The following is a 15323-nucleotide window of genomic DNA, read 5'->3' as shown; positions in this document are numbered from 1 at the left end:
ACAATGATAATAGGCCTATTAAGCAAGTCTACAGTTTCATGAATATTTTTTAACCTATAACTGTTGTCACTTAATGCACTATGGCAAACGGATTAACATCATAAGGATATATAGGTGTATTTAGGAGGGTTACATTTTTGATTGATAGGTGATGTCATCATACGTAGTTTTGTCCTATGGCTATTTTAAAACTGTGATGTAATGCCGAAAGTTTTAATATGTAGCCTAGCTACACGTCACAGCACGGCAGTAGCCTATGCAGTTTATTCTGAAGCAGCTAGCGGTGCTGCACATGCTGCAATAGCTATAGACTTCCCAAGAAGAACATAAATTCGCCGCTAAATTTTCCAGACACAAAATCCAGTGATCGAGTTGTCAAAATCTCAAGGAAAGAGTTGCACTAATGTGATGTCGTCGCGTCCGGGAATCTAGACAATGTTCACTAACCCACAGGCTTGTGTGTGTACCGTTTGCAGACTGTGACCTAAATAACGCATGAAAAGCAGATTTGTTGTTTTATAGACATCTTAGGTGTTGTCGTTAACTGACCACAGTCGGCTACAGTCCACTTTTATGTAGGCTATAGAGCTTGATATTGTAGCCTAGTAGGCTATGTTAGCGGGAATGCTAGGACAGCAATTCGTCGCCCAGAAATGTTACAATGATTTCTCCGGTCCATCATTATGAACAAACCACGAGTCTGTTATTATAAGACGTAAGACAACGAAGAATATATATTTTAGTCGGCTTGTAAATGGTAATAGCATCACTGCCAGTGAAAGGAAATATCCTATAATTCTGACTTGATCCCGTAGGCTGCCAATAGGGAGCGTAGCGGACACAACTCATTGCCTTTCACTGGTGCAGTTGCGTAGCCGGCTGAGCTCTCAGCACTCAACGTTGACTACACATTTAGACCGAGGAGATTCACGAACAAGAATGCGTGTCCCTCCTTCCAACCCCCTCCCTTTCTTTCCCCAGCTCTCCTTCTTCCTCCCCTACATTCTCTCTATATCTCTGTTTCTCTCTTTGCCCAGTTCTTCCTTTTTGGAAATCCAATTTATCACCGTTTGAACATGATTATTAGTGATTGTACCTGCTGTGAAAAGTGTGTGCATGTGTGTGTTGATGTGCATAAAACTGTGTATGTGTGTGCACGTGTGTGGGTATGCGTGTGTCTAAATGGGGCTGGATGCATCCCAAACCAGACCCCTATAACATTCAATAGAGGCATTTGAACTGTTCAGGGAATTTGTGGAGAGAGCTCTGGATGACACAGAGAAGTCTCATTCTGGTCAATGTTTTCTTGTCAGCTCAGAGGATATTACAGGAAACCATGCCCCCCCCCCCCCCCCCCCACACACACACACACACACACACACATATATCATATGTATTGGATTGTGTTATTTTCTGCCAGCATTTGTTGGAGAAGAAACAAGCCACCAACTATCAAGCAAATGGAATAATAACTCATCTTTTAAATTAAATTCAGACCTTGCAACAAACCCAGGTGCTAAAACATCCCTATCCCATTGTTTTGATCCTGGCCGAGTTGTTTTCCACAGCTGTTTTCACATTGTGTTGTTCTTGATTTGACCAATGCTGTTTTCATATAGAGAGGGCCATCATCTCTATAGTTTATAAGTGCAGAGAGATGAGGAATGAATGCAGTATTTGCTCCCTGTGCACACTACTAAACACAGAGGCCCAGATTTCAAAGGGCTCCACAACGGTGTTCGGATTTTCACAATTAAACTATGGTTTAATAATACGTAAGGCTGACTCAGGTTTTGTTATTCATTACAATCTTGACCAGCTAATGAGAATATAGTAGACGGCCTCTGGAAAACTAACTATTAAATTCACATCGCAGTCACAGTTTAGAACCTGTGGTTATTCCATTCAGGGTCATATCATTTACTAAAATGGGGTATAGTATCTCATGACTAGTGGCATCTGTTAGTGCAAACAATTACTGAATGTTAAAACGGCAATAGCATTTGCTGTTATGGGCACAAAGTACATAAGACTGGCACTTGCCAGTAGAACCTGCCCCAAAGGATTGTGGTTAATTTGAGCCCTTTTGGAACTCCCTATTTGTTCCTATTTATTATTACACTTAAGAATGCTAAAAAGAGATCTGAAAATGTACATGTTTTTTATATTTTTTTATATAATAATACAATATAGCTGCAAGCAGCGACGCGGGTTCCTCCACAAAATGGCAAAATATTATAAACATGTACACTGTTGAAGATGGAGAGTTGGACAACAAGAGAGCAAAACTACTTCATGTTTGGCCAACAATAATAGTCTGGATGGGGATTTGAACTTATGAGCATTACGTTACAAGTCAGTCTCTCTATCCTCTCTGCTACACACCAACTGTTGATATTTTAAGAGTAGAAAGGGCAGAGTATGATCTTTGGTCAGCTTTGGGACAAAGGTTAAGAAGCAGTTGACATTTCAATATAAAATTACATGAAATTGCGCATGGTACTTCAGAATGATGTCATCTTGAAGCCAATAAGGTTTGAAAAACCATCAGTCAAAATTATATTTGATTTATTGACACAAACATATTGAGGTAATGTGGACATTTACATAAATACATCCCTTTCAGCCATTTTGTATTGCATTTATGATTCCATGTCACCCTATATAAAGACACATCTGCCCACACACAATCCCCCATCCATGCTGTTTCCCTCTCTCCCAGCACAGGTCACATCAAGGCAGAAATGCTGCGGCGGCCGCATGAGGTTTAAAAGTAGTCCAAAAACATGCCTCCCACAATTGACACATTTTAACCGCAACACTCTTTTCAAACTTTCCCGAAGATGGCTTGAAAACCGTGGATATTGAACCTCTTCTTGAGTTGATCTCTTTCCAGAATTTCAATACACACTTAACCCTTGTGTTATCTTCGGGTCATTCTGACCCATCAGTCATTGTGACCCACCGTCGTATTGCGACAGATTTACCGCATACAAAGACAAAGTGAAGCATTTTCTTTTAACCGTTGGGCTGTCTCAGACCCCCCACATTGCAAAGGTTAAAAGAAAATTATTTTAATTTGTTTTTGTATTGGGTAAAATTGGGTAAACACAACGATGGTTCGTTATGAACCTTTGTGTCATGTGACCCGAAGGCAGCACGAGGGTTAACAATAGTCATGTGGGCAACTGGGCTAGGGCAGAGCTCATGTTCAGCTCCTTGCGAGAATAGCCTGTGACAGTACATCAGCTGACTCTCTGGTCCTATTAAACTACACAACATGCACACTCAAGGTGACCAACAAGATTATATTAACTAACAAACAATAACATTACAAACATCTAACTGAACGAACACAACAACTGAATTTCACCAAATCCAACTGCAGCTTTGTATACCATATGTAGTGTGTTATGGTTGTTTGAGTTAAACAACTTGCTTAAATGAATTACATGTCTGTTAAATGTCAAATCCAACTATAAATGTATAAAAGAGAGTTCCAATCAAATCTGAATCATTTTTAAACCTAGATGTTTAAAAGGCTGACATGCACCAACTCAGAGAACTGAGTTTCAACATCCATTTACACATTTAGTCTCTCTTTTTTACTCTAGTCTTAAGGCATGACTATGTTTAACCCTCGTGCTGCCTTCGGGTCACATGACCCAAAGGTTCATAACGAACCATCGTTGTGTTTACCCAATTTTACCCAATACAAAAACAAATTAAAATAATTTTCTTTTAACCTTTGCAATGTGGGGGGTCTGAGACAGCCCAACGGTTAAAAGAAAATGCTTCACTTTGTCTTTGTATGCGGTAAATCTGTCGCAATACGACGGTGGGTCACAATGACTGATGGGTCAGAATGACCCGAAGATAACACAAGGGTTAAATTCATGTCTGCACCTCTCTGTCACCAGTCTCTGGAGTGGGGGGTGGGGGCTTCACAGGGTGTCTACAGGTATAAACAAGTTAAATGTAAGACTTTTTAAGACCTTTTAATACCACTTCCAAATGAAATTAAAGACCAAACTTACGATGGAAATACAAATAAAAAATGGAAATATACAGTAATCTTTCCAAGTAAACACTGATGTCTGTTCAATATGAACAGTATGGTAAAATGACAATAATCGGTTGAGTTTAAGAACACTGACTAAATGTGTGTAATACGAAAGGATAACACAAATGTAATTGCTGTCCTAAATTATATTTATTATTACACTATGGTGGAAATGGGGGAGCAGAAACTAGCAATTCCATAAATCCCATGGAAACAAAGGCAAATGTGTGAGATGTACTGATGTGGAGCACAAATCATCCAAGAAGCAGTACTTCTCTTGAGCGGTTTTTATTCAGATGAATAATCATTGGATTCAGGTCAAAAGTCTATCACTTGAACTGGTTTCATCACTTAACCCTCGTGCTGCCTTCGGGTCACATGACCCAAAGGTTCATAACGAACCATCGTTGTGTTTACCCAATTTTACCCAATACAAAAACAAATTAAAATAATTTTCTTTTAACCTTCGCAATGTGGGGGGTCTGAGACAGCCCAACGGTTAAAAGAAAAGGCTTCACTTTGTCTTTGTATGCGGTAAATCTGTCGCAATACGACAGTGGGTCACAATGACTGATGGGTCAGAATGACCCGAAGATAACACAAGGGTTAAGACACTCAAAGTCAGCAGCTTGGCATACTGGGACATGCAAAGGATTAAACATTTAGACTTTCATCAAAGTCAAAAATGCTGGTTTGTCCTTTTTCCATCAATGTCCTCAAAAAATCAGTCTGCAAAGCTACTGTGTCTGTGGGGTGACTGTCTCTGGAGGGCTGGCAGGCAGGGGCAAGCAGGGCCTGCAGGCAGGAAGGGCAGGCCAGCTGGATGAAGCTGTCCTGGGGTCAGGGCTGAAGAGAAGCTGTCCAGCTAGAGAGGGGTAGTCCAGCAAGGGGTCTGTGTTGATCTCAGCATCCTCTGTTGCATCCTATGTTACGTCAGCATCCTCTGTTGTTGCTCTCAGCATCCTCTGTTGAGCAGGCTTCTGCATGACCCTCCAGACCTGTAAAATTGAAGAAAGTAGGGCTGTCCCCACTCAGTCAACTAGTGATTTTCTGGTCGATATACTCTTGGTCGACTAAGATTTTTTTAGTCGAGCTGCCGTATGGCAGTGTGAGATCTGATTCCCGCTTGTGTCACCTGTGCTGAATCAAAGAAATGTTCTCCAGAAATTGTAGATTATATTATTTAAGACAAATAAAGCAACTCCAAAAATATATCATTTAAAAGAAAAGGTGTTACTGTTTTCCCTTTCGTTAATCTGCGTTTTGTTTTTTTGGACACGGCACAAGCACAATTGGCTGTCGAACTACAAACTCTGCCATAGCCTACTTTGTCGGTGTTATTAGTCAAAATGGCAAAGAAATTGTGGTATGGCAGCATTTCATTAACGTACATTTACATTTACAAAGTACCGGGTGACTCGAAAAACGTTGAATGCAAACTCTGCCAACAACGGTTTATTTTTCATAGTTCAACGTCGAATATGATGTAGCCTACCACCCGAAAAACGTAAGTTGGCCTAGGCCTACTTCGCTCATGCTAAAGTGCTGGGTTGAAAAATGAATATGCCTATTATAGAATCACATCCAAATTGAATGTGATTATCTTCTCCAGCCAAGACAACAAAATCTTTTTCTGTTGCACCGTTCCCCAATCAGCTCCTACGCAAGTTCGCATGCTCCATGTTTTCAAGCAGTGATCAGCGCGCTCTGATGATTTGCGTGATAACAAACAATATTTTTAATGTGTAGTACATTGGTTATTCTGTATTATCTCTTACAATCAGGCATTTTGTATTATATCGGCATTCGGTAACAACAGGACTGGTGACACGAGAGTTATTATTAGTAATTAGCTTATTTTATAGTGGCTGAATCTGGAATGTCCAGCAGCTACATTGAGTCAGATCGGGAAAATGTTTGTACATTTATGTTTGTCTCGTTGTCAATCTCCCTTCTTATGTATGTATTTCTTTCATATTATCTCTTAAAACAGTGAGGTAAAACATCACACAAAAGGGTTTGATGAAAAACATTGTGACACTTATAGAAAAGAAAACGCTTCAAATTTCGATTAGTCGATTTCCAGAAGTGTTTAGTTTAGTTTCTTATATACTAGTGTAATAATTGGACCAATACGCTGTTCCTATTGGTCCAGAAGACGTTCTCAAAAGTTAATAATACCGTTTATATACCTCCCGAATGTTCGCAGAGGTAAATAAACGGTTTTATGGACCTAGCAACAAGCGGTTGCCTTGGAGATGTAGCCATTGACCTTAACAACGTGGCATCTGCTCGGCAACAAAGTAGCCTAAGTTGCCTAAAAAAAACCTAAAACAACCAAATATGGTTTCTGCACAGGTCCGCAAACGCCCCGCAATTGCTTCGCGTTTTAAAAAAGTATCTGAAGCAGACAGAAGACGAATTGATGTTGTTGATATGTTGCCTTGGAGGTGTAGTGACGTCACCAGTGCAAGTGCAGCTGATTGCTCTGCTCTCCAGATTCGACCTGTTTGATTTGTGATCTTCCCACGTATTGTTGTAGTATATAAGAAACCAAATGTTTACTCCTCGACAGGTCAGCAAACGCTTTGTCGCCTCGATTTGTTAAAACGATTTGTTTGTAAACCTCGACCGTTTAGTTTAGTGCATGGAGACCCATGCAAAGTCACTCAAAACACAGGTTCGATTCCAGGCTCTGGCAGGAGTATTTAGCTCTAAACTGGTCAATATATACACATTTGACCAAAGACCAGCTCGAACTTTGCTTGTAAACAGTGATTCTAACTGTCAGAGACCTTAAAATAGCCTGACTTACAGAAATTTGCAAAACTAGCCTGGCTAACGTAGGTCGCTTTCTCAGGGCATATGACAAATGAAACATGCTCGCCTTGAAAAATAAGATATACTGGCTATCTTTAGCAGGCTATTGTCTACAAAAGGCAGTCCTCCCTTACTTTTTTGGAGTAGAATTGATTGAAAATACAAAATTGTTTACACACTGCCAGTGGCGAGCCGAGTCTGACTCTGAGGCTACCGTCAAAACAATGTACCGTCGGAACGCAATCTCACTCCAATTGCAAGTTTTCCACAAATAACAAAAAAACGTCTGGCTAAAAGCACAAATCCCACATCTCTTGAAGGCTGCCCTGCTCGACTTTTTTGGTGTGGACCGTACTGTAAAATGGTGAACTTATGAACATGACGCGACCAAAACATGGCTAAGCCTATGCGGTCTCCCTTGCGTCCGAACTCACTCCATTACAAAGACTTTCACGACCCAAATCAAAATTCTGAGCTGACAGGTCTGTGGGGAATCGCTTTTTCTCCTAAAGGCTTCCCCCTCCACCTTCTTGATGAGGAATTCGCCGAGATGATAAATTAATTCACAAATTATAAACACAGAGGAAAAAAGCTAGCTACTTTTCGAGTTCGATTTTCCGTCACATCAGACTCAACGATCTAAAGGTCTAAAAGTGCTCAAGCCTTCACCATAATTCAAGAGTAGTGTACTTTCACGAACCCAATCATTGATTTTAGCTTAAAATGTGTAAAAATAGATGACATGACTTACCGAACGTGGCTGCCTCCAACACGGCTATCAGGCGATTCCAGTTGAAAACAACAATGGCCGCCGAAAAAGAAATTATATTTGTAACGGCGAGCTGCGATTGGACGAGAAATGAAACAAGAGCTAAAAACCGAGGGTGGGGGCTTGGTCAGCACACAATTTCCAGAAAATGTGTGTGTGTCTCGCCAAGATCGCGCGTGTCAAGTAGGGTGACCACCTCTCCCGCTTTGCGCTGTATCGCACAGCATTTCCAATATGCGACGTGCGGGACAAGGGGTGGAAATGCCGTGCGACACAACGCAAAGCGAGACAGGTGGTCACCTTAGTAGGGGTGTAACAATATATCGTGATACAATACATTGCGATACAAAAATGTAACAATATGTATCGTCATGATGATACTTTTTCAATATGACATTCGTTTTCTCCTATTGGTTGAGCTACCTTCACGCCACATCTTGCACCCGCGTCTCGTGCTCTCAGTCAAGTGCAAAAGCTCAAGAAATAACCAGGTGCATTGGAGCTTTTATCGCAAAAGACATGAGACCATTCTCTGTTGTCGACAATGTTGGCTTTCGCAACCTGGTTAAAGTACTGGAGCCCAGGTACCACATTCCGTCACGCCAGCAATTTAGTCAGCAGGTAATCCCAACATTGTATAACGAAGCTACAGCAAATGTGACAACTGATCTAAAAAGGCCGGGAGTGTGGCGATCACAACTGATGGGTGGACTTCGAGGGCTGTTCAGAGCTACATTACAGTAACGGCACATGTCATCACCACTGAGTGGGAATGAGAAGTTTTGTGCTTCAGACTTGCCCGCTTTTTGAGTCACACACTGGTACAAATATAGCCGAAGTTTTAAAAGCTGCTATAAAAGAGTGGGATCTTGAAAGGCTCATAGCATTGCTGCCGTTACCGACAACGCCCGCAACATGGATGTGGCAGTGAAGGAAGCCGGGTTGTCACCTCATATTAAGTGTTTTGCGCACACACTGAATCTAGCTTCGCAAGCAGGTTTGCATGCTCCCCGTGTCAATTGCTTGCTTGGTCGCGTGAGAAAGGTTGTGGCTTTCTTTCACCGCAGTACCACAGCAACAGCTGTGTTTGCGGCAAAGCAAAATATGCTTGAGATCGCACCACACAAGCTTATCATGGATGTTGTTACACGATGGAACAGCTCAATGGAAATGCTGGAACGCTATCTCGAACAACAAGCGGCTATAGCGGCAGCCCTCTTGGGCACAGAGGTGTGCAAGAATGCACGTCAACTCGACACTAGAGAGCGCTGACATCAGATATGCCGAAGAAATTGTTCTTAAACTGCTAAAAAAAGCCACCATTGTCCTGTCTGATAAGAGCCATGATCGAACAGAGCATGACAATGGACGAGAAAGACTCTACAACTGTAGCTAACATGAAGACAGCCATCCTGCAAAACCTCTCAGGCAGATATACAGAGAAACAGGATTATATGCTAGAGAGTACTGCCTTGGACCCCCGATTTCGATCATTGCCCCAGATACTCCCTGAACAACGCAAAGAGGTTTTCCACAGGTTAAAGAACAAATCAAGCCAGTTACAGCAAGTATGTCCGCATGATTAATTGTGCAAGAATCTATGTATTTGCATTAATGTGTGTGTAACTGAAACTACCGTATTTTACAGAAAATAAGCCTCGTCTTGTACTCCGATTTTACAGTTTGCTTGTGCGGCTTATATTTCGAAGCGGCTTATAGTCCGGTTTTAGAACAAAAAAGTGTCTTCGTCTCAAGATCTCTACAGACCGTGCAGCTAATTTTATGCTCAACACTTGAACGGGGGCTTATTACTTGAAAGAGGAATTATTTACTGTGTTGTCTCAGTTACACTATCAGGGCTTGGAAATACAGTGACTTGGTAAAGTAGGCAAATGGCTAGTAGAACATAACATTTCATAATAATTTCAGTTAATGTGAACGGGACTGCACCCGGCTACATCAAGTCTCTCCTCCGGCCTTACACCCCCACCCGCCACCTACGGTCTTCTTCTGACAACCGTCTGGTGGTCCCACCGCTCAAGAGCGCCCGGTCCCAACACAAACTCTTCTCCTGTCTGGCCCCCCAATGGTGGAATCAACTCTCCACCTCCATCAGGGACGGACTGTCTCCCCACCTTCAAGAAAAGGCTCAAGACGCACCTGTTCCGGGAGTACAACGGCACTTAGGAATGCTTGGCTGGACCTGATGTTAGTTTCCTCCAGGATCACAATGACTCGTATTGAGAGACTTGTTGCTCTTGTTGGTTAGTTGTAACGGTTTCAAATTCTTGTACTTGCTGTGAAATATTTTACTGTTTTACTGTTGATTGTTTTTTCTACAGGTACACTCTTGCACTCTTGTGGGGAGTTTCATGTTGTTCAATTGTAACTTGTTTAACTGCATGCTCTTATGGTTCTTCCCTTTGGCACTTATTTGGTTTTCCACAATGTATGCTTCATGTTTTGGCTGCTCGCAATGTTTGGGGCTATCTCGTTGTTATGATCAGTGACCTATGCTCTTTTGTAAAGCTCTCTCTTGGAAGTCGCTTTGGATAAAAGTGTCTGCTAAATGCATAAATGTAAATGTAGTTTTGCTCACTTGTTGTCCGACTCCATCTTCAACAGTGTACATGTTTATAATGTTTGTACATAAACATGGCATTGGCTATATCCCAGCATTGATCCTCATCTACGTTGTCCTTGTAAAATTGTTGCTGACATACAACAACTCCCTGTGCTTTTCAACTTGGAGAATTCATTTGATGCTGATTTTAGAAATCGACTTGGGGGTTCTCTCTCAGTAGGCTATGTCTGCCTGTGTGTTGTGTGCAACGCGTGACAACTCGTTTCTCTCAAACAAACAAAACAACTACGGGCATGCTAGCTCAACGGATCAATCCGTTTATTTTCATTCGTTTTCATCAGGGTAACCACATGTAAAGGACGTTCGTTACCAACATTGTGTAATTATAAAGTCTACAACTTTACAAATGTTCACCGTAGTCTACAATTAATGGAGTAAAATCTTAACATGTTTTTTTATTCAAATATATCAACTAATATGGTGTATTTCATCATCCTGCAGCCGATTTCGCAAGCGTCTCGCGAAAAAATTCGACCAGCTGCCGAAACGATCGCTACAGATCGCAGGCAATCGTGGCGCTTTGCAGCCAGTGTGGTCGGTCCCATTTGATAACATGGGCGCCGAAAGAAAAAAGGAGGCGCTTCCAGGCGTGTCGCAGCCGATCGCAGGCAGTGTGTCCCAGGCGTACCGGAGGAACCCTAAACAGCATTTACTAACTGAATAAATGACTTGAGGGCAAGTAGCAGAAACTGGCCTTCATAAATGGCACATAATGGCAGGGACCTATTATTAAGTAGACCAACCATCAGTTTCTATGGAAAGTGCTCAGTGGTGCATTTAAGCTTGAAAAACCGAGATACAGTCCATGTCAGGTTGAACTTCCAGCTCGTCCTGTCTTGCGCAATAGAGTGGCTAAATGCACTGATGGCTTCAAGCCCCCCCCCCCCAATTCTTTTATTAATTTCCCCATTCTGGATTAGTATAAAACAGCAAAACTCAGCAAAAATTATTCTATGGAAAAGCAAGTTTTTTGAGCCAGGTTCAAGAACAGAAATTAAGTTATTGGAGAAGATAGTTTGGATATTCTGACTGGAGTTTCTGACTGGAGTTACCTTTTTTTTCAAATGCTTACACACAAATTCCTTACTTTTCACACAATTTCTGAACCACAAACACCAGAACCACACCTCAAATCTGCAAAACCATACGCACATTTTGGGCCTTTGACTCAGTTTTCAATTTCATAAAACACTTTATGCAAAACACAACACACAATTCTCTACGTAACACACACACAATTCTAACAGGAAGCATCTTGATTTCTTTTTTAAAACACAACCAATCAAAATGCCACACTAATTCATCAGTGCCTCACACTAACTCCTCACATGTGCAAACACTCATTGCTTTACTCAACACCAACCAATCATGGCTTTAGACTAGACCTATAAATAGCCTAATTTGAGTCGATTTACAGTGGTGGGTATAATTTGAACCTTTGTAGAAATGATAGCAGGTATGTAACAATCTACTGTAATGCACACATGTTCTAATGTAAACATAACCAGCTGTTTCAGCACAACACACGGTATACTATACACAAACATATATTTTAGCACCCATGCATCCATTGACTGCAGTGCACTGCATGATTGGTCAGTCTGGTGGATTACTGTATCATACTGTGCAACAGTACAGTGACTGTAAGAAGACATTCTGACAATATTGTAGAAAATAGTATATATTACTGTATGCTACAGTTCATGGCACACACAGACACACCATTCCGTAATCACCTTTTCAAAATTAGGTTTGGTTTCTGTCCTACTACACTTTCTTTCGTACTGTGTATTACTGTATACTGTATTTTTTTTACTTGTCCTCTTTTTTTAAAGTGAAGGAAAGTCAGAGTCTAATGCAGATAAGGTAGTGTGAAGTAGTGGCAAATTGGGTCGAGCAATTGGTACATGAAGTGAATGTTGTGAAAATTGTGCCAAATTCTTGCTTTTTTTGTGTTAACAATTGTGAAAAACTGTACAATTGTAGGCTATATCATTTAAGCAACAGACCTAACTACACTAAGCTGGTAACAAACGGCCAATCATGTGTTTACCCCCTAAAAACTGTATAAAAAAAATAAAACCTGTTGGCTGTTCAACATTTTAGTCAAATGTTTCTAAACAGTCTATAATAAGATAATAATAATAATAAGACTTTATTTATATAGCACATTTCATACAAGAATTGCAGCTCAATGTGCTTTACATAAAATCAATAAAAACAAACAATAATAATAAAAACAATAATACAAGTGATAAAAGTAATAAAAATAAATAACTAAAAAATTTAAATGGAACAAAATAAAATACAAGCCGCAGTCTTTGCGGAATTCAAAAGCACTTATAAGTCGCAGTCTTTGCGGTGTCTCGAAACCGTCTTGGACTCGAGCTGCCTTTGCAGTTTCCAAAACATATAACAACCCAGACTAGCCACAATCTATCTGCGGTCTCTCGAATCCGTCTTGGACCCGAGCTGAGTCTATGTGTCTATTAACAATGAGCAATATAAACGAGCTGGCATACACTGATAAAAATACACCAACCCCCTACATTGCAAACCAGCTGAGACATTTTGGAAGATGGATGACACAAAGTTAAAGGGTGGGTAGGTAAGTTTTGCGAAACTAGCAATTTTCCCTTGAGTTTGAAAGTATCCAACTAAAAATGTCCCTCCCCTCCCTTTAAAGCCACTCCCCCAAACCACATGAGCGCCATGCCTGACTACTGCATGGGCAGAGTGCATGCAGGTATGTAGGTAGACAGGCAAGTAGCCCCTCCAATCATTGTATTTGGTCTGAATTCTGTCCAATCTATTAAATGATTGGTTTTGTTTATTACTGTCCTGCAAGGGCCACAGAAATCAGATTTCATTTATTTTACTGTCAGAGCATTTGATCTATTGATTGCTATCAGGATTTGAAGTTAATTTCAGCAAATTTGCCAAAAAATGCTTCTCAAAAACATTACCTTAGACCCCCAGCACGTATAGGCTATTTTACAAAGACAATGGCAAAAAAGACAAATGTTGGGTTGTCGCTGGGGCAACAAGTTGCATAAGTATGTCATGTGTACCCTTAAAAAAAATAAGTATATTAAAGTATACCAGAAGTATAATAAAAAATGGATAGTACACTTTCAGTTCACTTTTGATATACTTTTAAGAAGTATGCTTAGAAAATAGTTCACTTTTGATATACTTTTAAGTATGCTTTGAAAATAGTTGATATACTTTTAAGAAGTATTCTTAGAAAAGAGTTCACTTTTGATATACTTTTAAGAAGTATACTTAGAAAATAGTTCACTTTTGATATACTTTTAAGTATGCTTTGAAAATAGTTCACTTTTGATATACTTTTAAGAAGTATACTTAGAAAACTGTTCACTTTTGATATACTTTTAAGAAGTATGCTTAGAAACTGAAAATGGTATACATTTCTTCTGGAGTAGGATGTATGTGTTCTATTATTATAGAGCAAAAACAGTCCAAATACTTTTAAAGTACATTACAGGTAAACATTTTTAGATCCATCTTGTATATTCTAATTATTCTTGTGTAGGAAAATCTATTATGCATTGCACATTGAATCTTTTTTGGTACTGAAGCTGTAACCTTAACCCTTGTGTTATCTTCGGGTCATTCTGACCCATCAGTCGTTGTGACCCACCGTCGTATTGCGACAACTTTACCGCATACAAAAACAAAGTGAAGCATTCTCTTTTAACCGTATGGCTGTCTCAGACCCCCCACATTGCGAAGGTTAAAATAAAATTATTTTTATTTGTTTGTATTGGGTAAAATTGGGTAAACAAAACGATGGTTCGTTGTGAACCTTTAGGTGACCTGAAGGCAGCACAAAGGTTAATTACTGCCAAAACATTTTGAAGCCCTATACTCTTATACTAATAATTATTAATTGGAGTATTAATGGAAAAAAAACAAAAAGCTACTTGAGAGAGAAGCAGACAGAAGGATTGCATTATGCATTTGAAGGTTATACTGTCAAACTGACTGAAGAACGAAATAACGACGTGAAAAAATGAAGATAGCGTGGCTCATTGGCTGGTCAATTCCCATGATGCAAGGCGGTAAATAGTGTTTAAATTTGCTGATAAGTTTGCCATTTGTTTGAAATACAAATGTAACTTCATGAATTTCGTTTTTTAAATGTGTCTGCTTAGAATGTAGTGTTTTGTTGCGTGGTAATTGTCATTGTTGTGCTGGTTTACCATTGTAACCATGAGTTAAATGACTGTTACGTTTGATCAGAAGAGCTGGATTTTTATGACATGAGTGCATACACAGTAATTAGCTTCTTTCAGCTATTAATCTGCAGTGTCACTTGGCGAGGGCCCCTGTTCTCGTCAAGTAACGCAAGATTGGCGGCGTTTGAGGGGCCCCTAAACATTTAAATATGTTAAAAAATCATAGTAAATTGACATTTATTAAAATTAAGTAGTATCTTGAAGTACTTACATTAATTAAAAATGCACTTGAAAGTATTCCAATGTATACTTTGAGGTACTTTAGGAAGTATACTTCATGAACTGAAAGTGCACTACACAGGCTACTTTACAGTATTCAAAAGTAAACCTCAAATACACTATAAGCGTACTTTAAAGTGTACTAAATGACCTAAAAAGTGGGCCAATTCAGTATACTTAGTACAGAAATAGTATATAAATAAGTACACTGCTAGTATACTTTAAGTGCCATGATAATAGTATACTTTTTATACTTAAGTATACTTACAAATTAAACTTTAAGTATACTTCTTTTTCGTAAGGGTATGTACTGTGTCCGCTTTTAATGGGATGACAAAAGTGCAGAGGAGCAGAAATGCTATGTTGACCGGCATGGAGAAATGTGCTTCTAGTGGCACCAGCCTCACGCCCGAACCTCACTTTTTAAAGTTGTTTCTGGATTGCCTCTAACCTTTTGTGTTCCTGTCATTTATAGTTTTTGATATAAGGATGAATTTCTTTGGAAAACCTTTAAATGGGTTTGTGTGGATATGTGTGCATGTACTC

At 39.9% G+C, this 15323-nt stretch overlaps 1 protein-coding gene across 1 annotated transcript in view; it reads left to right on the top strand.

Annotated features, from left to right (window-relative positions):
• Positions 1-15323, top strand: part of LOC134038990 (pappalysin-1-like) — a 267738-nt gene that overhangs the window by 1685 nt on the left and 250730 nt on the right. The window lies entirely within an intron of this gene.

This window comes from Osmerus eperlanus, chromosome 18 (assembly GCF_963692335.1).
Source record: "Osmerus eperlanus chromosome 18, fOsmEpe2.1, whole genome shotgun sequence".
Taxonomy (NCBI): Eukaryota; Metazoa; Chordata; class Actinopteri; order Osmeriformes; family Osmeridae; genus Osmerus; species Osmerus eperlanus.
The sequence above is the reverse complement of the archived record's forward strand: the minus strand, read 5'-3'. Positions and strand labels throughout refer to the sequence as shown.